The 24,395-nt window shown below is 36.8% G+C and overlaps 1 long non-coding RNA gene across 1 annotated transcript; it reads right to left on the bottom strand.

Moving 5' to 3' along the window:
- Positions 1-454: 454 nt before the first annotated feature.
- Positions 455-22,866, bottom strand: LOC115410506 (uncharacterized). The gene is made up of 3 exons (XR_003934102.1): positions 22,856-22,866; positions 13,810-13,821; positions 455-522 (listed from the first exon to the last, which is right to left on the bottom strand). It is a non-coding gene; the product is annotated as an uncharacterized LOC115410506 (long non-coding RNA).
- Positions 22,867-24,395: the final 1,529 nt, after the last annotated feature.

Below are 24,395 nucleotides of genomic sequence, written 5' to 3' on the forward strand. Positions count from 1 at the left end.
GAAGGAATGAGGGACAGAAGGAAGGAAAGAAGGAGGGACAGAAGGAAGGAAAGAAAGACAGAAGGAAGGAAAGAAGGAAGGAAAGAAAAAATGACAGAAGGAAAGAGGGAAGGACAGAAGAAAAGAAGGAAGGATGGAAGGATGGACAGATGAACAGGAGAGCACACCAGTGTAAAGTCTGTTCCATCCCATCTCAGACTCTCAGTGGGGTTCAGGTTCAGACTCTGGTTTTCGATCCATGTGTGAAAATGATGTCACATCCTCTGTCACTGTTTGACCTGATGAATCCTGGTATTATCGTAAAAAAAAAACCAAATAAATAAATCCACTGATGTTCCTACCTGGTCCTTCAGTATGTCCATGTTCAGTTGACCTCATTTTTTGGGTACAAAACGTTGCTGAACTTAGACCTGACCAACTGAATCAAACCCAGGAACAGGGTCAATCTGGACTCATCAGATCACATGACCTTTTCCACTGAAACAGTCCAATCTTTCTGATCTCCATCAAACTGATGGTTGTCTAAAAAATGAGAAGCTACAACTGCACCAGTTAAAGGGATAAAGAGTTTGTTGCAGGTTTTTATAGACAGTGTAGACAGACATGGTTTTCAGAACAGTACAATAGCAACATTTTTTTTCCTATTATTGCTCATTTGCAAAGTTTAACATTAATATAAAAGATGCATTTCCTCTTAAATGTCTGTTATATGTGGATTTCCATTAAAGCTACATAATCAGTCTGGATTCACACCAAAATATGTGATGTCACAAAAACCTGCTGGTATCAGTTCCACCTTAAACTCAGATTTTTAATTGTGAAAACATTCCACTTTGAGCAACCGACCATGGAAACAACACAAGAACTGGAAAGCAACATAAAAAAAAAAAAAAAGTTGTTTTTGTGTGGAGGCAAAATTACACAGAAAAAAAGGGCATGTTTCTGATTTAACCTTCTGTGATGATTACTCCATCTCCTGTCTGTTTTCATATAAATCTGTAGTTACAGTTAAAGTAAATTAAACTCTGTTTCCTTTTAAAACCTTCCATAACCTTTGTTACATCTGTGCATGTTTGAAAAGCGCTGAACTTAAACACAATCTGAGCTTCATCATAGTTTGTAATTAAGTATATGAGCAAAATTTTAATTATACAGCACCTTTAAGAGTGTAGTTTAAGTGGAAAAAGATGACAAAAGTAAAAAAATAACAGAACTGCAAAAGAAAGTGCAGTAGAAACAAACGCATGAAAGATAAATAAAAGATGTTCTTTGAGTCTGCGTGTGTTGAAACCACAAAAAAGCATTCCTATTTCTACGCATTTGAGTCGCAATTGTAAACCCCCGAGTAAAGTTTGTTGTTTTTGTGTTATTAAACTTACTGTCACCGGATAGAAATCAATTAAATCACGTCTCACATTTCACATCTCTGAGCCCCTTCGACCTGATACCATCAAAGAATAGCATACCAACATCTGCCATCTGAGAAGCCCGCTGCATACTTTTCTGACACGGTAGTTCATTCTGATCGGAAAAAAATACCAAAGAACACTTGAATGAAATGAGAATTGGACTTATCTGTTCAGACAGCAAATTTGGATTAAGGTTTTCCCTATTGTTTTGTTTGGCCGGAGAGACTCGATCCTGTTACAAAACCGCAAATACCTCTCTGTGCGGTAGGATGTAGGGAAACCGGCAGTGTGTGTGTGTGTGTGTGTGTGTGGGGGGATGCCAAGACCCCCCCACCCTCCCCAGAGAAGAGACACCTGAGCAGGGGAGGGGGGGACCCTGGAGATTTCTCCCATTCCAGCTAAAACACAGACTATTTAAGCAGGAATAATAAAAATGCCTAACCTTGTTAAGTATAAGGGCAAGTATTCTCATAACACTCCCATGCAAAGGCATAAGGGAATTCAGTCATTGAATTGGTTGGGGTTGAGCTCGCATCACAGCTCTCCACAGCGCCTGCAGCAAGACTAGATTGCCTTTCCTAAGCCTCCCAAATAATATCGGCTGGGCGGTGTGAAAATGGCAAGAATGTTCCAATCTGATCTGACATAAGGGGAGGATTGTTTCATTTCTTTCTCTTTTTCTTGCCGTCTTTCTTTCCGTTGGACACATTCAGACACGGTGCCCGCTGTCCTCTGAGACGGACAGTAAAAGAGGTTGTGGTTATGTTTTTTTTTTTTTTTTGAGAGTTGTGTGGCGTGTAATTGGCATCTCTGGCCTCGGGATCTTTGAGCAGATAATAACTGTCTGAGTGGAGTGTCTCCGACCAAATTCATTACCTGAGACCATTATTCAATTACTCCACTCTATTAGGACATCAATTATTTGCCCCAGCGCTGCCAGATAAAGATGAACCCCGACTCACAGGGAGAATCTGTTGTAGAACTATGAAATGCAAATCAGGGTGTCGAAATGAGTAATGAGAAGGGTCAACCGTATGGTTTTCCAGGTTCACGTCACTTTTTTTTTTTTTTCCTTTTTCTATTTTTGCTCAAGTTATCATGAAATAGCGACGCTGGTCCCACACAGTATTGTTAACTGTATTTTAACCCTTTCATGCACAGTGGTCACTCCAGTGGACAGTTATTCTACAGCTGTTCTCTTGTATATTCATGGGTTTTGTTGTTTTAGTTCCATATTAGCCAACACAGTGGACACTTAGGCACCATCTCATACACTGACATTCAGACCATTACTGTAACTTTGCTGTTCTTGATAAACCTGATCTGCACTAACATGTTTGAGTATATTTTATTTTTATTTTTTTTGTATTATCTCCATGAAGTGAGTAATAGCTAGTATTAGAGTATGACCCCTAAGGATTAAACTGAGAGAAAACATCAGATTAGCTGCATTGAAAATATTTTTATTTTGTAGTTTTCACACAGTATATCACTTTCTGATATTGCGTTTTAAACACATGTTTCTTTGCTTCAAAAATTAAACACATGGTGGACATTTTTGTAACTATGAAAAATAGGTTTGTTAAAAAAAATTTGAATTGCATTGTTTTGTTTTTTTTTCCAGGCCTAAAGAGGAATAAAAACACTCAGGAAAAAAATGTGACTAAGGTTCTCATAATTCGTGCATGAAAGGGTTAATTGCATTTTAAATTGTATTTTAACCCTTTCATGCATAGTGGTCACTACAGCGGACAGTTATTCTACAGCTGTTCTCTTATATATTCATGGGTTTTGTAGTTTTAGTTCCATATCAGCCAACACAGTGGACACTTATGCATCATCCCATACACTGACATTGATACCGTTATTGTAAATTTGCTGTTCTTTATACACCTAATCTGCAGTGATATGTTTAAGTGTAAAAAAAATAGCTTGATATCGTTATTAGACTGTAATTAACAGGTTTGTTTTTTTTAACAAAAAGGTGTTTGTTTGGTTTTTTTTTTGCATATTATCTCCATGAAGTAATAACTAGTATTAGAGTTTGTTAAAATGTGACAAAAAATTGGATTAGCAGCATTAAACATGTTTTTATTACATAGTTTTCACACAGTATATCAGTAAATACATGTTTGGTTCAAAAATTAAATGCATGGTGTCCAGCTAAGAGGACATTTTTGCAACTCCATGAAAAATAAGTTCATACACTTTTTTTTTCTCCATTGCACTGTTTTTTAATGCCTAAAGAGGAATAAAAATACTCAGGAAAAAATCTTAAGGTTCTCATAATTCATGCATGAAAGGGTTAAACTGTATTTTAACTGTCTCTCACTGTAAGTACTTTGTGACTCCCTTTCTGTGAAAAATGCTCTATAAATAAAATTTACTTTACTTAAGGAAATTATGAGACCAAGCCACAAATTGTCACACTATAACTGTCAAGTAAGTATAACAACACAACAGTGAGTAAATGCTTCCTGGAATAAGATGCAACAATACAGGAACCCAAATGAGCAAGGCATGTATGTTAGTAGAACTGAGGAAAAATATTTTCACAGACTAAAGTAAAAGACGCTTTACTCAATCTCTGTCCTACAGTACATTACATTAAATACATTTATTAGCAACAAAACACAACGCAGAGGAAATATACTGTGCACTTGTGGACTATTTTGTTCGGAGAAACTGTTGGAAAAAAGTTTGGTTTTTGAGTTTGATTTTGCCTTGGTTGGTGGATTTGTTTCGAGTTTTGGACTTTGGGGGGGGGTTTGTGCATTTGAATTTGTGTGTTGTCTGCAATACATGATTTAGAATTTTAATTGGTTTAAATTTGGGATTTCTTTTCTCGTCATTTAATGTGCAGGGTGTTTGTTTAATTCAGCTTGCATCCTTTGTGTGGGTTTGAGGTATAACAAACAAACAAAAGCTAAATAACCAAAAACAAAAACTCAAGCATGTACAAAAGACTGAATTAAACCGACTACCCGACTTAACATCTTAAATGCCAGGAGAGAGACCTGGCTGGCACCCCTTATAAATCAATATAACAAAATAATATAAAATAAATAAATGAAAGTTTCAAACTGTCACAACACAAGCATAGCATTTACAGTTCGTGTAGACCACAGGAAAATGTTTTAAAACGCATAATTCCCTTTTAAACTAGAAAAAGCGCAGACCCCCCCCCCATCAACATTTCCTGAAAATTTCATCAAAATCCATCCATAATTTTTTGAGTTATCTTGCTAACAGACAGACAGACAGAACCCGACGAAAACATAACCTCCGTTGTTGTTGGCAGAGGTAAAAAGCTAATTTATCACTCCTTTAAACAACTCTAAAGTTAACACAATCCTATGTACTCCTCATTCAGACTGCGCTACTGTGCCCAGGTGCAATCTGGGAAACACATGAAAAATTAGCCAATAGAAATGAGAGGCAGCCGAGTGGGTAAAGCCGACCCACTGACACAGAGCCCCTGTGGACTGCAGGAGAGATGGCTGCAGAAGTGGGAGGAAGGGCAGATGGCCCCGGTGGTGCAGGAGCCACACAATTTCATGGCGTATTTTCTGCAGATGTGTCTGTGGTAACTCATGCAAGGGTTCAGTTCAGCCACTGACAGGGGTGATGGATAGACCCAGAGTCCCACTGTGACAAAAAAATACTTCGTCTGATCTTCAATCTCACTTTCGGGCCCTCAGTAGAAAAGTACTTTTATGAAAACAAAACAAAGAAGTGTAAGCCTATCTTTTAATGTGCTGTCGTTGGGAAGTCACCGGCACATTTGGGAAAGAAAACTCCAGACTTTATGCGTGAAAGGATCAGACGGTGACAGGGATGAGTTGACCATAACAATGCAGATGCAGCTGCTCTGGGAAATATTCTACCCTCTGTCAGATGGAAGACGAATCAACATAACGGATACACTAATCAGAGCATTGATCATTTCTTAAACGAGACACAAATTAGATGGGGGGATCACAACAAATAATCAATCAATGTAAATGGAAACTAAGGAAAGCCAATATGTAATGGATCTAAAGCAGTGGTTTCCAACCTTTTTTGACTCGTGACCCCATTTTTACATCAGAAATCTCTGGCGACCACAGACATTCAAAACGGAGACTTTTTTTTTGCTGAAATGAATTTGTTTTTGATCATGTAATAGTTTGCTAGAATAGTAGCTGAAACTAGTAAAGCAGGTAAACAAACAACTACCCCTGTCTGATAAATGAATTACCTACTATAGCAGGGGTGTCAAACTCATTTTCTTTCAGGGGCCACATTCAGTCCAATTTGATCTCCAGTGGGCCAGACCAGTAAAATAATAGCATAATAGCCTATAAATAATGACAACTCCAAATTTTTTAGTGCAAAAAACAACATGAAGTGATTAAACTATTTCTATCCAAACTGAAAAAGATGTGAATAACTGGAAAAAACTGAAATGTCTGTATATATATATATATATATATATATATATATATATATATATATATATATATGTATATATATGTATATTTTTTTTTTATCAATTACTAGAAATTTCAGGCAACCCCAAGTTTGAAAAACACTGCAGTATATAGTGCAGTATCACATGATGAAAAGGGCTGCTGTACCGTTTATAGAAATGTATGTGAAACCATTGAAACCAGTTAAAATGGATCATTTTGGGGAGCACTGGCGGGGGGAAAAAAATCATCATCAGACTGTGATAATTTGTGAGTTGTGATTGCAGTTTAAGTCTACTTGTTTGATTTTTAAAGGACAGTACATGGATTACTGATCTATAATGGGAGCTGTTGGCTGATGTGCCCTTGAGCAAGGCACTTGCAAAGGGTTAAACACAAAAAACACCATAAATATGACTTTCATTTGCTTTTTTAACTCAGAGTCAAAGTACCCAAAATACCCCCCCCCACACACACACACACACACTTTATTATTAATTTTATTTAATTTTTTTGTCCAATTACTAGAAATTTCAGGTGACCCCATTTGAATTCCAGGTGACCCTAAGGTTGAGAAACACTGATCTAAAGACAGTTGTAGCCAGTGAATTAAACAGCTATTTGATATGTCAGTAGGTTTTTATGGACGTTACCTGTACTTCTAAAGTACAAAAACTCACTAAGAACATCAGCTGGGGTGGGGTGGGGGGATAAAGTACACATGACTAATTTCCCCATTCACCTGAAAGCCCTCTGCAATTTCCCCCGAAAGGTGGGAATTTCCCTCAGGATGAGCCAATAACGCGCTGGAGATGCATGATCGATGCGATTCAATGGCTGATGAAAATGAAGCAGATGTTTTGAAAGCGAAACATTCATCTTGTGTCGAGCTTTCACGACATGCCAGCTTTCATTCAGCTCAGTCAGAAATTAGGGAAAAAAAAAAGTAGACGTGAAAAAGCTGATGAAATTGCATCATATTGCATCTGATGGTAATTGCCCCCCTTTGAATGGGACAAACATATTTTAATAAATGAGACCCCGACTAATTTGATTAATGGCCACAGTTTGACACATTGAACATGTCTGCAGGGAGTCACTCATTTAATGCATCCTCTGATTAACCCATAAAGACCCAGTGCTATTTTTGTGGCAGTTTCCAAATTTTTTTTTTTTTGCTATATCTACCTTTCTTAACTGATTTAACATCTTTTTTTTAAGTAATATTATGCTCTGTATTTTGCATTTTTTGGTGTAAATCATGTGTTTTTCTATATTTAACTCACAGATCATGTAGATGTTCATGAAAACTCAGTAAATTCAAAGTTAATTATATCAAAACAGAGAAAAACAAGTGGTGCCAGGCCCCTTGCACGTATTGTAGCTTATTTTGGCATCGATCCAGCTGATGTCATCATGTCTAAGTATGTGCGGTTGTCAGCATAGCAATTGCCTCTATATTTGTGCCAAGTTTGAAGTAAATTGAAACAAAATTGGAGATTTTTATAGACATTTGAAATCTCGCCCATTGTGAGTAAATGGGAGAAGAAAAAAAATTGCAAAAAAATCATAAAAATGTTAAATTTCAGCTACACTTCCCAAAATGTAGTCGTATCTATTCTTGGTCACTGGCAATATATAAACCCAGTTTGGCATGAATTCAACCAATAGTTTTGCTGCTACAAACATTTGAAATGTCAGCCTTTATAAGGAAATAGGGGGAAAAAACGATTTTAAAAATTCATAAAAAATTTTTACTTTGACCTGTTTTTCCCAAAAATGTAATCACATCTATTCTTGGTCACTGGCAATCTATAACCAAATTTGGTATGAATTCAACCAATAGTTTTGCTGCTAGAGTATTAACAAAGAAACAAGCTGAACCAAAAACAATACCCCTTGCCTTCCCTTTGGGTGGGGTAATTAGGAAAAAGGGATTCTTTCAGCAAAGATATTGCTAACTGAATGTAAAAACAAGTGTCTTCATCCACTGCCATTGATCCAACTCCATTGTTTTACTGTTGAATCAGTGTTGTAGAAGATGACGGTGTATGTACAGTAACTACAGAGCCTCTGAACATCCAAATGGGTCATATCTGATGACCATGAAAAAATGACAAACTGTATTTTACACCAATTATTTACATGGATTGATAGGATTAATGGATCAATGGGCATTAAACAATTTAGATCTGTAGATGGTTTGTGTCACCGGTGACTGTTTGGGTCTTTATGGGTTAAATCACAAGTGTCAAACATGCGGCCCGGGGGCCAAAACCGGCCCGCCAAAGGTTCCAATCCGGCCCGCAGGATGAATTTGCAAAGTGCAGAAGATATTCACAGTCAAGGGCATCAAACTTGAAAATAATAGCATAATAACCTAGGAATAATGACTCCAAATTTTCTTCTTGGTGGAAAAAAAAAAAATGACATCATGCCTGTAAATAATGGCAACATCAATTTTTTGTCTTTGATTTATTGCAAAGAACATTAAATTCTGACATCCTTTAACAATAAAATGTCAATAACCTGAACAAATATGAACAACCTGAAATATCTAAAGAAAATAAAGTGCAATTTTAACAATATTCTGCCTGATCTGTAATGCATATGTATTAATCATAAGTTGAGGCATAATATTGATATATTTTTCATTATTATTATTTCTTCTTATTTTTCTTCAGAAATTTCAGTTTTTTCAGATTATTCACATCTTTTTTTGTTTGGATAGTTTGTAAAATGTAAATGTTTTCATAATCTAATGTTATTTTTTGCATATAAAAAATTTGGAGTCGTCAATATTTATAGGCTATTATGCTATTATTTTACTGGTATAATTTATATGTTATTATGCTTTTATTTTATTGGTCCGGCCCACTGGAGATCAAATTGGGCTGAATGTGGCCCCTGAAAGAAAATGAGTTTGACACCCCTGGGTTAAATGATGAAACATATGCACTGGGAAATGTCACGCGAAACCGGAGTTCAGCTCATGAAATGGAACTATTTACATTTTCAACCAACTCTCTTTTTCTATCCATCATCCACCTCCTGTGTTTGTTTTGATTCTGCTCTACCTGTCTTATCAGGTGTGTTTCTTTACGATTCAACCTGTGGAAGCCCTCAGGATGCCCTACCCGCCTGCCAAAAACAGCGTCTGGGATTCCCCACATTCCCAAAGACGCCCCTTTCACTTCCCATCTTGATTTCCTCAGGCTAGAAAGTGGGATGATCCTCCTCTGTGTTTTGCTTCCAAGCCTATTCTTAAGACAACTCCAACAACAGCCACACATTTCTCAACTATATAATGATATTCGAAGCCAAAATGGAAATGTTGACAAAAAGATACAGTATTTTATAGCTTTCAAGACCAAATGCTGACAAATTTACATGGACAATATGCCTCTGTCACATTACTGCAGTGTAATAAACTGCAACATCCTTCCATTCCTCAGCAAGAACTTGTCGACTAAATAAAGAAGAAACCTCTGGTATAGTCATATCTCAGTTGACATATAAATGGTGGTTGATCACTCACCACCCAGAATGACAGATAACAGATATATTTTGGATTTTTGCTGCTGCTATTCGTAATATTTTTGACAGACCACTCAGCAAACAGATCAATAAGGCACTTTGCTCTTTAAATCAGACGCATCCCGATTCTTCTATGTACAAGCACATTACAGATTTGGTGAATCAAGAGGCGATAAATGTCATCCGGGATGTGTTTATGGATAAATCTTAATAAAACTGCCCTCTTTCATAGACTTGGTAGTTATTATGTTAAATCCATGGACTTTGTAAGGGATGAGGATGTAACCACTACATTATTTATTTATTTTAAGCTTCAAGTTTTCTTTTTTTTCCACTGCCATTTGTCTTGTTTGAGCCACATAACTGAAAATTCCCTAAAAACACTGACCACATTGAAAGGTTATATTAAACAGTATCATGTAATTACAGCAGTATCAAGTTGAGTTGGATAACAGTATAAAGTCTATGTCATGTATTGTACAGGGTGGGGAAGCAAAATTTACAATGAACATTTAGTTGTTTTTTCTCAGCAGGCACTACGTCAATTGTTTTGAAACCAAACATATATTGATGTCATAATCATACCTAACACTATTATCCATACCTTTTCAGAAACTTTTGCCCATATGAGTAATCAGGAAAGGAAAAGTCAAAGAGTGTGTGATTTGCTGAATGCACTCGTCACACCAAAGAAGATTTCAAAAATAGTTGGAGTGTCCATAAAGATTGTTTATAATGTAAAGAAGAGAATGACTATGAGCAAAACTATTACCAGAAAGTCTGGAAGTGGAGGAAGCAACAAAAAAACGTACCAAAGCTTTTATTAAAGCTCTGAAATCCAAAATCCTAAAGGATCCAACCAAATCCATGAAAAAAATGGCAATTGAACTTGAGGTAGACAACAAGACCGTTAGAAATGCAGTAAAATATGATTTGAAGTTAAACTCTTACAAGAACACCAAAACACTTGTTGATAACAGCTATGACGGAAAAGAGATTGGAAAGGTGCAAGAAAATTCTAACATGGTTCAAGAAAAAGTCCTCCATTGTAACGATCTTTTCAGATGAAAAGATCTTCACTATCGATGCTGTTCTGAACCGCAGAAATGACAGATTTATCGCAAAATCGAAAGCTGAGGTGTGATGAGTGCATTCAGCAAATCACACACTCTGACGTTTGCTTTCCTGATTACTCATATGGGCAAAAGTTTCTGAAAAGGTATGGATAATAGTGTTAGGTATGATTATGACATCAATATATGTTTGGTTTCAAAACAATTGACGTAGTGCCTGCTGAGAAAAAACAACTAAATGTTCATTGTAAATTTTGCTTCCCCACCCTGTATACTGATGCAAACATTAATGTAGTTGACAGACCAGTAACTTTAAGTAAAATTTGCATGTCGAAATCATTTTATGCTCTTGTTAGTGTGAAAAAGGAAAGAAAAAAATGATCCTCCATTTGCAAAGACGATGCACTGTACACTTGATTAATTATATGAAACAGCACACTTCCTGTGTCTTAAGTGGGCGTGGTCTGAAGGGCTGAGAACATTGTGTAGAGGACTGACAGTTGATTAAAACAGTCTAAATAAAATGAAAATGTATTAAAATGCCATTTTCTACAGGTAACCAACATTATTTTAACATAAGTATCATTTCCATAATTTTCACATTCATTTTTACCTCTTTTAGATGAACTCTGTGTTGCCAGATGAATACAGGCCCCCAAGCAAAGTCAATTTTCTCCTGATCTGAGTCTCTTAGAAATGGCATTTTAATGTAAAAACAAAAAAGCATCAACATGTGTGTCTCTAGTCTAGCAAAGGTGCGGGGCAGTGGGGGAACCAAGTGACGCTGTTTGGTGTAAAATCTTGACACCAAATAAAGTAGAGCTATCAGTCATGAAAAACCTAAACCACTATGCAAGACAGCTGTCAGCCAAACATAAGTCAGCTTCTATTAGCTTTGAAATGTAATTAATCATATTTTCAATATGTAACATTTGCACAGACTTGTGCATTCATTTTTAGTCTATGTTGAGCCACAAGGAGCTAAGCTAACTGTGGCTTGTGTTGCACATTGTTGAAGGGAATTTGAAAAACAAAACCTGTAAGAAATCATTGATAGGCAGGTACTATCAATATAGACCACCAGGATCTTTGTTTAGAAATGAGGTTAGCAGCAAATGAAGGCACTAAACACACCCCAACATAATCGTAAGCACAGAAGACTGGAAACATTTTATACATTTAACCCTTAACATGGCAATAATTTACTTCAAGGTCACAATTTCACTTAATAGAGGGTGAAAATAAAGCAAATAAGACCATAAATCATGGAGGTTGCAGGGTTTTTTTTGTTGTATTTTGTGCTATTTTTTAACAAAGTGGCTACTGACAGTACTGTGGCATGAAATATCAGTTTGTCTATTACCAAAGGGCCAATCAGCACCCTTGTTATATCATGTCTAGACTGGTAACTTGTTATATCCCATAAAATACCAAGACAATCAGATAGCAAATAGGTCACACTTTGAATCGGTGGAGATTTAACTCATTCGGTAAGGTATTAGACTGCAACACAGAAGACTTGGATGTTCAATTTCTGGTCAAAGTAGCATACATTGATTTTTTTTTGGACCACAGCACTCAATACACTGAACTGACACAGAACTGAGAAGTCATATGACACACTGCCACATATAACAAGTAGCTCCGCCCACCTTCTCCAGCCTCACTGACTGCACAGAGCAAAGAACACCATAAAACAACATATAGAACATTTACAACAATAATTACTATTCTATACTATAAACTACCACTAATTTGTCATTTCTTCCATCAGTTGCCACAGTACTGTGGTACCAAAATGCACAAAAGAATGCACTGAAGTATATGCCATATTTGACCACAGTACTGTGGGAACAAGAGGTTAATGAGTTCATGTAACAGTACCCATGATTGGCTGTAGGACAAATGCTAACATTTGATTGGCTCTGTGGCAATCTATATTTCGTGCCACAGTACTGTGGCAGTAGCCATCGCCATTTTTTTAAAATGGGAGTAAATTGGAGCTAAGCATTTTGGCTCCACCTTCTAGTGGCCATCAGTGGTATTACACTGGTATTGGTAGCCCCTTGTGGTATAAATACCTGTGAATATCTCAGGCAAGGAATTCCTCATTATAGCTCGGCCAAACTTTTTTTGTATTTATTTTTTTATATTGCTTGAGTAAATATTAAAAGGATTATTATAGACACACATTTATCAGAATGAGCCCCTGTCGACCAAGCTTGACTGAGGCCCACACAGTTTGGCTATAATCTCCAGAAGCTTACTGATCTAGAAACAGCCCTCAGCTTTCTGTGGCGAAGCTTTTCTGTGATGATAAGGTTTGATAGCCCCCCATAAACTGCCCTCATAAACCCGCACCGCTGCTCTTTTGCGGCAGGGGGCTAATCAGCCCGGCCAGGGGAGCTGAGGTAAGAGTCTGGGGATCGACTGGGGAGGGGGGAGGCAGCCAGACGGGAGACAGAGACCCAGACCACTGTATAATCATCAGGAGGAGGAGATGACGACTACACCACAGATTAAGTAGCATGCTGGAAAAGACACATGGCTCATGCAGAGAAGGAGAGGAGGGGGGGGACGATATGGAAGGATGAAGAACTTATTTGATGACCTGTGTTGACAGATAAGAAAAGCAGCGACTGCCGAGGATAAGAAATGAGGGGAAATGTACGCAAAAACAGGAGAGCCTTACAGGAAAAGAGGATAGTAATGCCAATCAGAGGGCCAGAGGGTCTGTAAAGGGAAGCTGAATTTCCTCCTGTATTTATCTTAATGCCTGGATTTAAGGTTCAGGGGGCTGGGAAGAGTAAATACTTTGAGGGGTTCACAAAAGGACAGTCTGTAAGGATTAAGCAGATCTAAAGGCCCCTGTGCTACCTTACATAAGTCACAAAGTAAATTCAGATTATGGTGGATTTGTGGTTATTTTCCCAAATCAATCTGGATGTACAGACTTAAAAAAAAAAAAAAAACTAAACAAAAAAAAAAAAAAACACTCCTCCAAGTACATATGAATATGTATTTTACCTAATATACGACTAAAAGCAGATGAACTTAGACAAGTATTAGATTTATATACCATTACAGTCTGTTGAAAATTTTCTTTATCCACCATTAACTAGTTCACATATTATTTCAGACGTTTAGCTGCATTTATTTTTATTGTTTCCTCTTTTTTTTTTTTTTTTTTTTTAAGCATGCATATTACTTAAATAAACACACATTTATTTTCATGGCGCTCAGTAACAAGTAACAGTTGTTATAGTTTTGCGTTTGGTGCTTGACTTCAGTTTAGTCTGTTTTATAAGCGCATGAGTTGTTAATTTTAGTTTGTGGAACTGAACAGTTTTACTTAAGTTTTTTTATAGCTTCAGTGTTATATTTCCCTTTGGTTTTGTGTGTGGATTTAGAAGTCATTTAATAAAAATCACATAATCCCAAAGCATTAACAACTCAATAAAACGTGGCAGATTTTATTCTATTTCAGTGTAGTTTGCTTTGAATTCATTGTAATTTTTCTATTGTTTTGAAATTTTAATTCTAATTAGGTTTTTGTTATTCATTTCAGTTAACGTTTCAGCTGTAGCTTTCATTTTAGTGCAATACTACATTAAGACCAATAGTCTCTTAAGACCCAGCAATGCATTTTTGTTGTCTGTAGGGGACAAGAGTTTCTTGCCAAAAACAAACAAACAAAAGGGGTAAAAACACTGTCCACTGCAAAAGACATTGCATAAAAACATAAACCTGCTGCATTACTCCTATCTTATTTGTCAAAACAATCTTGAACATATTCTAATCATATTTAATTCATTCTCATAATTACTTTTTTTTTTTAGACTGGACTGAAAATCACTGTAGATGTATACTCACAGATGGCGCTAATTGTACTGTTATATTTTTCTTTTGTATCCCATTAGAGCAGATAGTTCTTTCTTCTTGTCATTTTTGTTGCTGACCTCTGTTTTATTTGCTTAGGGGTGAGGGAGGAGCAAAGGGGTGGATTTCTTCTTTTTTTTTTTTTTTTTCATTTTTCTGTTTTGTGATGTATCTTGCAATGTCTGTTCTTGAAAATGTAAAAGAAAAAAAAAAATCTATAAAATAATTAAAAAAACAAACTGCTGCATCATGCCATTTCCAAACAAGAACATTATTTAATGTAAAAAAGCCTTAACTTTTGCTCTCCCGGGTCTTAGGAAGATGTGAAAATAATAAGGGGAGGTTAGAGGCCTCCATGGTCAAGAAAAACCTTAAAATCTCAGATTTAAGTCACAAATTTATGAAAAAAAAAAAAAAAAGAAGTCAAGAGCTCATAATGAGGTTCATGGTCATTGTGAAGATGTAAATGTAATGGCTTAACATGTTCAGGATTTTTACCCATGAATTTGTCTTTTTTTTTTTTTTTTTTGGATATTATTGGGCTTTTTAGACATTTTTGGACAGACACTATAAAAATTGACAAGGGTTGAATAGAGGTGTTGACGCTCTACCAGGTGAACCATAGCATCAGGTCATAAATGGGCCTTTTTTAATCCATAAAGACCCAGTGTTTCTTTGTGGCAGTTCCAAAATATATTTTTTCCTCTATATTTAAGTTTACTTAAGTGATTTATCACAATTTATTATGACATAATCCTCTGTATTTTGTGTTTTTTAGTGATCATCAGGTATTTTCCTATATTTAATGTATTGATCATTAAAGCTCAGATTAAAGTTGAGGATTATTATATTAGAAACAGAGAAAACTAAAGAGAAAGTTATTTTCTGCAAAATCTTTCATTAACTAAACATAAACCCGGTGTGTCCATCCACTGTCATTGATCCAACTTCATTGGTTTTACTGGCGAATCAATGTTGTAGAAGAAGACGGTGTTTCCACGGTAACTATGAAGCCTCTGAACATCCAAATGGGTCATATCTGATGACCATGAAATGATAAATAACTGTATTTTACACCAATTATTGACATATATCGATAGAATTAGTGGATCAGAAGTTATCAAACATTTTAGATCAGTAGATGGTTTTGGTCGTCGGTGGCTGCTGGGTAGCTCCCAGATAGCAAAATCATTATGGCTTAAATCTGGCACACCATTTTGGCAAGGTTCTGGGTGGATGTATGGGCCCTAAATGGCCCAAAATAGGCAAGCCAAAATCAAACGGGAAGGAAGTCAAAATTCACCTAAAACTAATTGTGGACTTCCAAAATATAGCCATAATTATCCCAGAAAAGCCCCAGATCCCCACAAAAATTAGCCAAAACTCACCCAAAGAGAAGCCAAAAGTAGGGCCAAAAATCACCCAAAACTAATTGTGGACTTCCAAAATATAGCTGTAATTGCCCCAGAGGAGCCCCACAATCCAGCCAAAAAGTTCCCAAAACTAACCTAAAGAGAGGCTATGCCAAGTGACTGCTCCTACATTAACCCCCATTTTCTCATTTACTGACCTAAACAATATTATGCTATACTATTCTAGGGTGACCAGGTGTTCCGATTCACACAGCATTATGACCATTTTTTTCACATCCCGCAAATTGAGACGATGTCCTGCATTTGATTGGCTCTGTCTGTCCAAAGTGCAGGACAGTCGCCTTTCTCTAAACATGACTATAATTTTATAGTGGTGACAGCGCTCTCACCATTGGCTGTGTCCGCTGTCAATCAACCAACATACATGTGGGGTCAGGAGTCCATCAACCTGTCACCGGCGTCCTCCTGAGCTCCGCCCACTGACACAAAAAAACAAAGGAAAAAGCCTCAGACAACGACGTGCAAATATTGGAGGAAATCATGGAAACTCCGCGCAAAAAAAAAAAAAAAAAGAAGCCGCAACTACAGAAAAGACATGGATGAAAGCAGTGGGGGATGATTCACAGAGGGTACTCTGCGAACAATGTCAAACTTATTTCTCCATCGCACATTGAAGCGAGTATGACTTGAAGCGAGACTGTATGTATGTGATGTTTGGTTAGATTTGATCCATATTCCCTTTTACCTATTTTTAAGTTTGGAGTTTGAACTGAGAGACTTGAGGTGACAAAATATGCTTTTGCTAAGTATGTGGATATTTATTTTTTGACAAAATTCCACAGGATATTTATTTTATCTTATTCTATTTTTATTACTGTGTTAGAATTCAAAATGTTTGACTGTTCCGTGTTTGGATGCACAAAGGTTTTTTGGTCCTAGTAATGTTAGATTGGCTGGAAGTGTTAAATGTTGTCAGTTATGCTTTTTTTGTTTTATTGCACATAGATTAATTTACGTTTGAGGGTTGAGAACATACACTCAAATAAAAAAAGCTGATTTTCTAAAAGTATTCAATTACATTACAATATTTGAAACTTGAGATTTCTTTTTTGAGTTTTTACAAGTACATTTTTTTGTTTTGTTTTTACAAGCAAAAAAAGTTGTTGAAACCTGTGGAAAAAAGCAAAAAAAATAAATGCCCAGTACAAAAATATGCATACTGTGTGTCCAACCAAATGAAATTGTTGTTATTCATATTTATAAGCTCGACAATAAGATGCACATAGTTTAAAAATCTACACTTTGTTCCAGCATTACGGTGTCCCACATTGTCCCACACAAACACACTCCTTGTCCCACATGTGGCTCGTAAGCACCTGGTCACCCTATACTATACCATACTGACCCTGGTACCGGCGTATGTTCAGTGTAATTGGACCCAGTCGTCTGGTGGACGCCTGTAGGTCAGGCCAGATGGCGGTCCACCTCTCAGCACCAATTTGTGACCGGAAGCGTCCTTCCTGCAGTGAGGATGTGATCGGTGTCAGTGCCCCGGCCCCACCGCTGGCTCATCAGGCCACACCGCCTGCCAGGAAACGCCTGACCGCGGGGCTCAAAGTGCTCGCCCACAGATGCTCCGTTTGGATGCCTTTCCCTCTGTTTGTTTCTCGTGGTAACTTTTAATGACTCACCCAGTGCCAAAGGGGATCAATAATTCCTGCAAAGGGCGGAAAAACAAAATTATTATTCTAAATCAAGAAAGTGAAAAGCAGGGGAAAGTTGTAAAATACTGACTAATGAGTGGTCGCGTATTAAGGCCAGAAGTAGAATGAATGCCGGCTTGTTTAGTTCTTTTTTATGTCACTGTTTTTGATGTGAAATCTAAATAAGAGTCACCACACTGTGAACTATACAGGACCGTATTAAGGGGTAGACCAAGATGAGCTAAACTTTGCTGTTCCGCTAGAGATGGATTCAATTAGTCCAGTCCAGTCCAGTATGGAAGCCACCTGTTCTGATTTATGTGTGCTTGTTTACATGTGTGTGTGGGTCCATTCCTTCCTAACTGTAATATGTTGCATATGCTGTCTTTGCTCAGCGTCCCACCACTGCTTACTCAAAGGGAGTCAGTGAAGGTAACCGGGTGCACAATTGTGAAATTTCCCTCCACAAAGAAGATTATAGCAGGAGAAAGTCAATCAAATCAATTCAGTTTCATTGATATGGAGCCAATAATATATACAACTATCTCAAATTAAGTTCTTACAATATTATACAGATGAGAAACTATACTAAACCCCCAGATCAAAACCCCTGATGACAGCAGGGAGGAAAAACCTCTGGGTGGGATGAGTGGAAAGAAAAGAGAAGAACAGAGAAAAGACAGAACAGACATTGGGCAGGATGGAGGCCAGAACCACACATCAGGAAAGTTCGGCTCCAGAGCCAGAGATACCTGCAGAAAGGAGCAGGAAGAAGAAAAAAAAAAAAAAAGACAAAGTAAGGGAAAAGTTTTAAGTCTAATCTTAAAAGTAATGTATCTGCCTCTGGGAAAACTGCAAACAGAGAACTGGCTCCACTAGAGAGGAGGTGGATACCTGAAGGCTAGTTATAGAAACTCTGTATAAGTCAACCTGTGCTCTGAGAATGAGGCGTTCTGTTTGGGTTAGATGGAACTGGGAGGGTTTTAATGTATAAATAATGGAGTATGATCATTGATGGATGAGTGTGTTAGAAGGATTTTCCTTTCATGTCTAGGAAGTCAATGAAAAGAAGCTAATATTGGACAAATATGATGTTTCTATCTGCTACATAGGTCTTTCATTTTTCTTTATTTTTATTATTATACAAAAGTCTTTTTCTTGTACATATAGTTATATATAGTTACCTCCACTAAGCAGGTTATGGTTTGGTCAGCATTGGTTTGTCTGTCCGTTTGTCCGTGTGCGAGATAACTCAAAAAGTTATGGATGGATTTGAATGAAAATTTCAGGAAATGTTGATACTGGCACAAGGAACAAATGATTAAGTTTTGGTGGTGATCGGGGGTGGGGGGGCCACTGATCTGCCTTGGCAGCGGTCTGCGCTCTATGAGTTCTTTTCTAGAACAGAGAGTGCAGACCTCCGCCAAGGAACATCAGTGGCCCCCCCACCCCCGATCACCACCAAAATTTAATCATTTGTTCCTTGTGCCAGTATCAACATTTCCTGAAATTTTCATCCAAATCAGTCCATAACTTTTTGATTTTTCTTGCACACGGACAGACAAACAGACAGACAAATGGGGGGGGGCACTGATCTGCCTTGGCAGAGGTCTGTGCTCTCCAAGTGCTTCTAGTGTTTTTTTTATTGGGCTAAATTTGGGACCTCGAGTACCAAATTTCGTGCCATCTCGTGTAAATGTGTGATAGGTATGACAATAAAAATCCTTGAATCCTATTAGCACTTGTGCAGCATCATTTGGGATTAGATTTAACATAGAATAGAAATACCTTAGTGTGATACTGAAGGACAAAACAAGACTATTACTTTTGTGAAATGTTTCAAAATTTTTTGTCATGTAGAAAATCAAGATCATTGAAGTTACCATAATTAGTTCTTTGGCTGTAAGTTGCAAAAAAAAAAAAAAAATTCAAAAAATATTTATAAACTGGAAAAGCACTCAGAGCGCAGACCTCCGCCAGGGCAGATCAACCCCCCCCCCCCCAAAATCACCACCAAAATGTAACTATTTGTTCCTTGTGCTAGTATCAACATTTCCTGAAAATTTCCTGAAAATTCCAACATTGATTCACCAGTAAAACCCATGCAGTTGGATCAATGATAGTGGATGAACACACTGGGTTTAAGTTCAGTTAATGATAGATTTGCTACAAAATTCACTTTTCCTTCAATTTTTTCTGCTTTGATATAATAACCTTTGAATTTACTTTGAATTTTCATGTAAATATAGGAAATTAAATATTGGAAAATACATGATTTACTGTGGAAAATGTAAAATATAGAGGATAATATTATAATAAATGGTGATAAATCACTTAAGAAAGGTTAAATAGAAAGAAAAATTCATTGGGGAACTGCCACAAAAGTAGCCCAGGGTCTTTATGGGTTAAAGCATTTAAGATTTTCCTGTCAGATCATTTGTAAAATATATAAATAAATAAATAAAAAGTTATAAACCAGTGTTATCAGTGAATCTTTCCAAGTTATAATATAATCTGTGCTGTCAAATGAGACTTGGTGGCTAGTTCCAATAATTCTGCTAATTCTAAACATGGGGCTCATTTGCAGACACTTGTAACAATTAATGTGACACTTATTTAGGAAATTGGCATTGCCTCCAGTAAACAGGAACATAAGGCTTTATCTAACAAGAACTGGAAACATGATTGGAAGTGCTTTAACTGGCCTTTAAATCAAGGGGATTAGGAGCCATATGTGAGGTTCTTTAATCTCCTCTGAGGGCGGGGGCCTGGTTACTCTGTCGGTATGTTTTACATTAGCTGAATCTAATAGCTCCTGCCAGGCGAGATGGCACACGGGTTCAGGTTTCGACTATAGGAGCGCTGCATAGAATCCTTAATTCACAGAGTCAGCGAGTTCAGAGGAGAACTGGGTGCATGGGTCGAGCGTGGAGATGTTCCTCTGTCTCGTATTCCGTCATTCCTGTTATGCTAACATCATCACCTGTCCCTGGCGTCGGACACAACTGAGACGAGCATTTAAATATTCATCGTATACACATTTTAATAGACTGTATTTTCTGCTCAAATTAAGCGTATCTATCAGGACGCCTCATCTTGAAGGGGTTGCTCATGCAGAAGTAACAGCATGCTCTATATAAATATTTCAATAAGCCTCACATCCTCTGCAAGTTTTGAAGTATTAAAACTTTACATGGAAATTTACTGAGGACCTCACACCCTGGAGCCAGCTTTGAATGCAGATAAGCTCAAATACGATCATGTTAATGGTATATAATTTTAGATCTCGCCTGCTGCTTTCTTCTTTTCATGTTCTAACACACCGATTTTGTTTGGTTTTTTGGGGGGTTTTTTTTGCTGAACTTCATCTGAACTTTAAGAACTTTTCATGAGTCGTCCACAAATTATCAGTCATCACTCAAAGAACATAAGCTTCCGATATTTTCCAGAAGATACAAGACAAATTGCTGTGCAACTCAGTGAATGTTGAAACTTTCCTTAATGCAGATGCACTTTGCAGATGTGAATTGGCTTTCAAATTCTAGGATTTAAGCCTGACAGTTTTAATGCCATCAATTCAGTCGGGAAGAACTCAAGAGACAGAACTTCGACCTCGACACGGTTTCTCTAAAATGCGTACTTGAGTAATATTTTCAGAGCATAATAAGCCCGCGAACGGACTTGGAATCAGCTTGAAAGCCATGAAGCAACAAGATCTTCGGTAAGAAGGAGATTAGAGTTTAGGTCCATCCATCAACGCACCAATAAATCTTTAAATGCATTCCTCTTGAAGATCAACTATTAGCTTCAAGCTTTGAAATGAGGTGGAAAATGAGAACCATGTTAAAGTTTTCAAAAGTTCTGGTATTATTTTGCTTTTATTGGTCAGAAATAACAAGCAGAAGGCAACCAGAGATGACCAAATGGTTCCAATAGCAGCAATGGCAAACTGCTTTGTATATGGAACGTTTTCACAGCATAGCTCATTTCTATTGATGAACTTTGTGTCATTTTCTGAGATCTGACATCCAGCTGTTGCTGTAACTAAAATCATCGCACCCCAACCAGATAAATGGTGTCATTTTTTTTGCTTCACCAAAGTAGCAAAAAGTATAAGAAAGTATAAAATAGACAAACTAGCAAGTGTCATTGTCAGCGGGCTATATTTAATCACCACTTCCTGTTTCTATTGTATCTCCATCTGCTGCGATAGATGAGATTAGATTTCAGTAGATCAAATCAAACTGTAATGATGCCCATGGGGAAATTGGACAGCAGAGAAAAATTGGATGCAGATAAAAATAGAGCACATACACACTCCGCTGCTACAGATGAAACAACTGATAAATACAACCAAAAAAAAAGCAGTGAAGATAAAATGATACAGCGCATCACACATCAGCATGTGTTTCATAAGTACTTTTACCAAAGAAGAAATGGTGCAGGTGGTGCAAAATGGCAAAATATACTAATGAATTGCTCAGCATTGCACTTTAGTAAGATACCACATTACACAGACGATTAAGTACTATATCTCTTTAACAGGCAAGTGACAATATTTGGTAATTTCCACACACATTACAAGACAGTGACAGAAACAGTTAGAGGACAGTGAGTCAACAATCTCAGGTCCAATGTGGTCTACAGGGTCTGTAAGGTCCACCTCTCCATGAACAGTGAGTGGACCTGCTTTGTTAGGTACCATGAAGCAATGGTACTAATGTAAGGAATGATGTTCAAAGGGATAATGTGGATGTGGACAGGGGTCTGGATCAGCACTTATGTTGTTGTAATGTTGTAATGTTCAAATGTTTTAAAATACATGTTCCTTTCACCTTACATGCATTTTTCCTTGTATTTTTTTATAAATACTTCTTGGATTTTTTTTTTTTTTTTTTTTTTTTGCCACTTACTATAACAGGGTTCCCACTCTTTCCCTGAAAATTTCCAGGATGTTTTCAGCCACCACAGAGACAAGTTATTACATCATACACTAATCCATTCCCCCTCATTCTTCGGAAGTGTTCTTTTCTACAGTTGTAACTTGCATTTACCCAGATTGTTTCTATGTTTATTACTCAGACATTTGATGGGCAGTCTATGGGTGTAATTTATCTCGGCTGAAATTTGCTTAGAGGTCTTATTTCTGTCTTTGTGCATAAGAAATCAATATAAGTGAATCCCCAAAGGAACTCTGTGTTGGTAAATGCAAGTTAGGCAAATTTACAGGATTTCAGTTCTGTTGCAACATGTTGATGGTCATATGAACTATGTTTTCAGGTCAAAAATGTCCAATTTCATCACAATTATTACTATATTTTCATGTCACAAATGGCCAAGTTCTATTTTAACTGAATTTACCTGAAAAACAAATATTCTGTTCTTTTAGATTCCCCAATTTTTCTTACAAGATTATATACTACATATCACGTTTTATTTCTAAAGGTTGCAATATGGAGTATGGTGCTGATCCATCCTGCTTATGCTACACCAATACATACATTAAGAATGTCACACGTCACTTTTTAAATCAACAGTTTTGTAATAATAAGCATTTTTATAAAGAAATAACAATTCTATATTGTTATTTACTCTTTAGTATGATGACAAACTATACAATAAATAATTCTGATCCTACTTTTTACATAGGGATCATTTGTGGAAACAGTGACATGGCTGCCGAGCATCAGTATGATGGGATCTGTAACAACCATGTCACATCCGTCCACTGCCACATTTTGTGTTTTTGTGTCAGCTGTTATTGTTTTAGATCCACAATACTAACATTTATGAATAAGAGGAGAATTAGCAATAGTAAGTCTATAAGTTTATTATTAATAAAGTACTGGTACTGACCAGAGCATCATGGGTAATGTTACGTCCGTCCACTGTCACGTCCGTCCACCAGTTATTTATGCTCTTTCTAATGCCATTTTAAGAATTCTATTTTAATTTATTTTCTTCTATTCTGTGTTATTTTATATTCTATGCTATATTCTGTTCTATACTGAATTTATTAATTTCAATGCCCCCCACCAGGTGTTAGGGTTTAGGGATTACACCAAATTAACCCTAACCCCATTATACCATATTCAAAATCCAATATTTCTGAAAATATAGCTTCCACTGTCAAATAATATCAGTAGTTTGTGCACAAATGTATTAGCATTATTTCAACACAGTTCTATGCATTTCTTACAACTTTTTTTTTTTTGACAAAAATGGCCACTCATTTGACCCCCTAGGTAAATTTTAGCCGATGGGTATAATTTATCTGTGAAAAATCTTGATGACAAACGTATCATAGAATAATGTAAACACACCCACAGATTATAGCGTAGCACTTGATTAGCAACAAACTGGAGTTACAATGTTCAGTTGGGCAACTCCCAACTCAACTTTCTCTTCCACTTTCTCTCCTGCACTTCAACTAAAAATGTTTGTATATTTTCAATAAATCACTGTAAAACAATTTCCTTTGTTTCATCTCAGTTTAGGCACAAGGTCACAAGGCAGGGGGAGGATATATAATTTTCCAGGACAACGAAACAATTTCCAGAACATTTGACCTTTTTTTATTTTCCATGACTGGAAAATTAGTCAATCATTTTCCAGGTTTTCCAGGACATGTGGGAACCCTGTGTAAGGAACCAAATATGGTAACTTTACTGATTTTGACTTTCTACATGATAAAAAATTTAGAAAAATGTCACAAAAGTAATAAAGTCTTGTTATGTCCTCCAATTACACATTAAGGTTGTAATTTTGAATTTCAGAGTATTTTTATGGAGTGATACGCATAATTTTTGGGCCCCATTGAGGGAACTGAATGTGGCCTCTGTCCTGGATGGAAAGGGGAAATTGCTGACTTGTAAATCAGTCTGTTTTCTCATTGGCATCAGAATGTAGCATGAATTCAATATGTTTGGTTTTCCGTAAGTGTACACAACCTTGAAGAGCCAAAAGTTAG

Source organism: Sphaeramia orbicularis, chromosome 19, assembly GCF_902148855.1.
Source record: "Sphaeramia orbicularis chromosome 19, fSphaOr1.1, whole genome shotgun sequence".
Lineage (NCBI taxonomy): Eukaryota > Metazoa > Chordata > Actinopteri > Kurtiformes > Apogonidae > Sphaeramia > Sphaeramia orbicularis.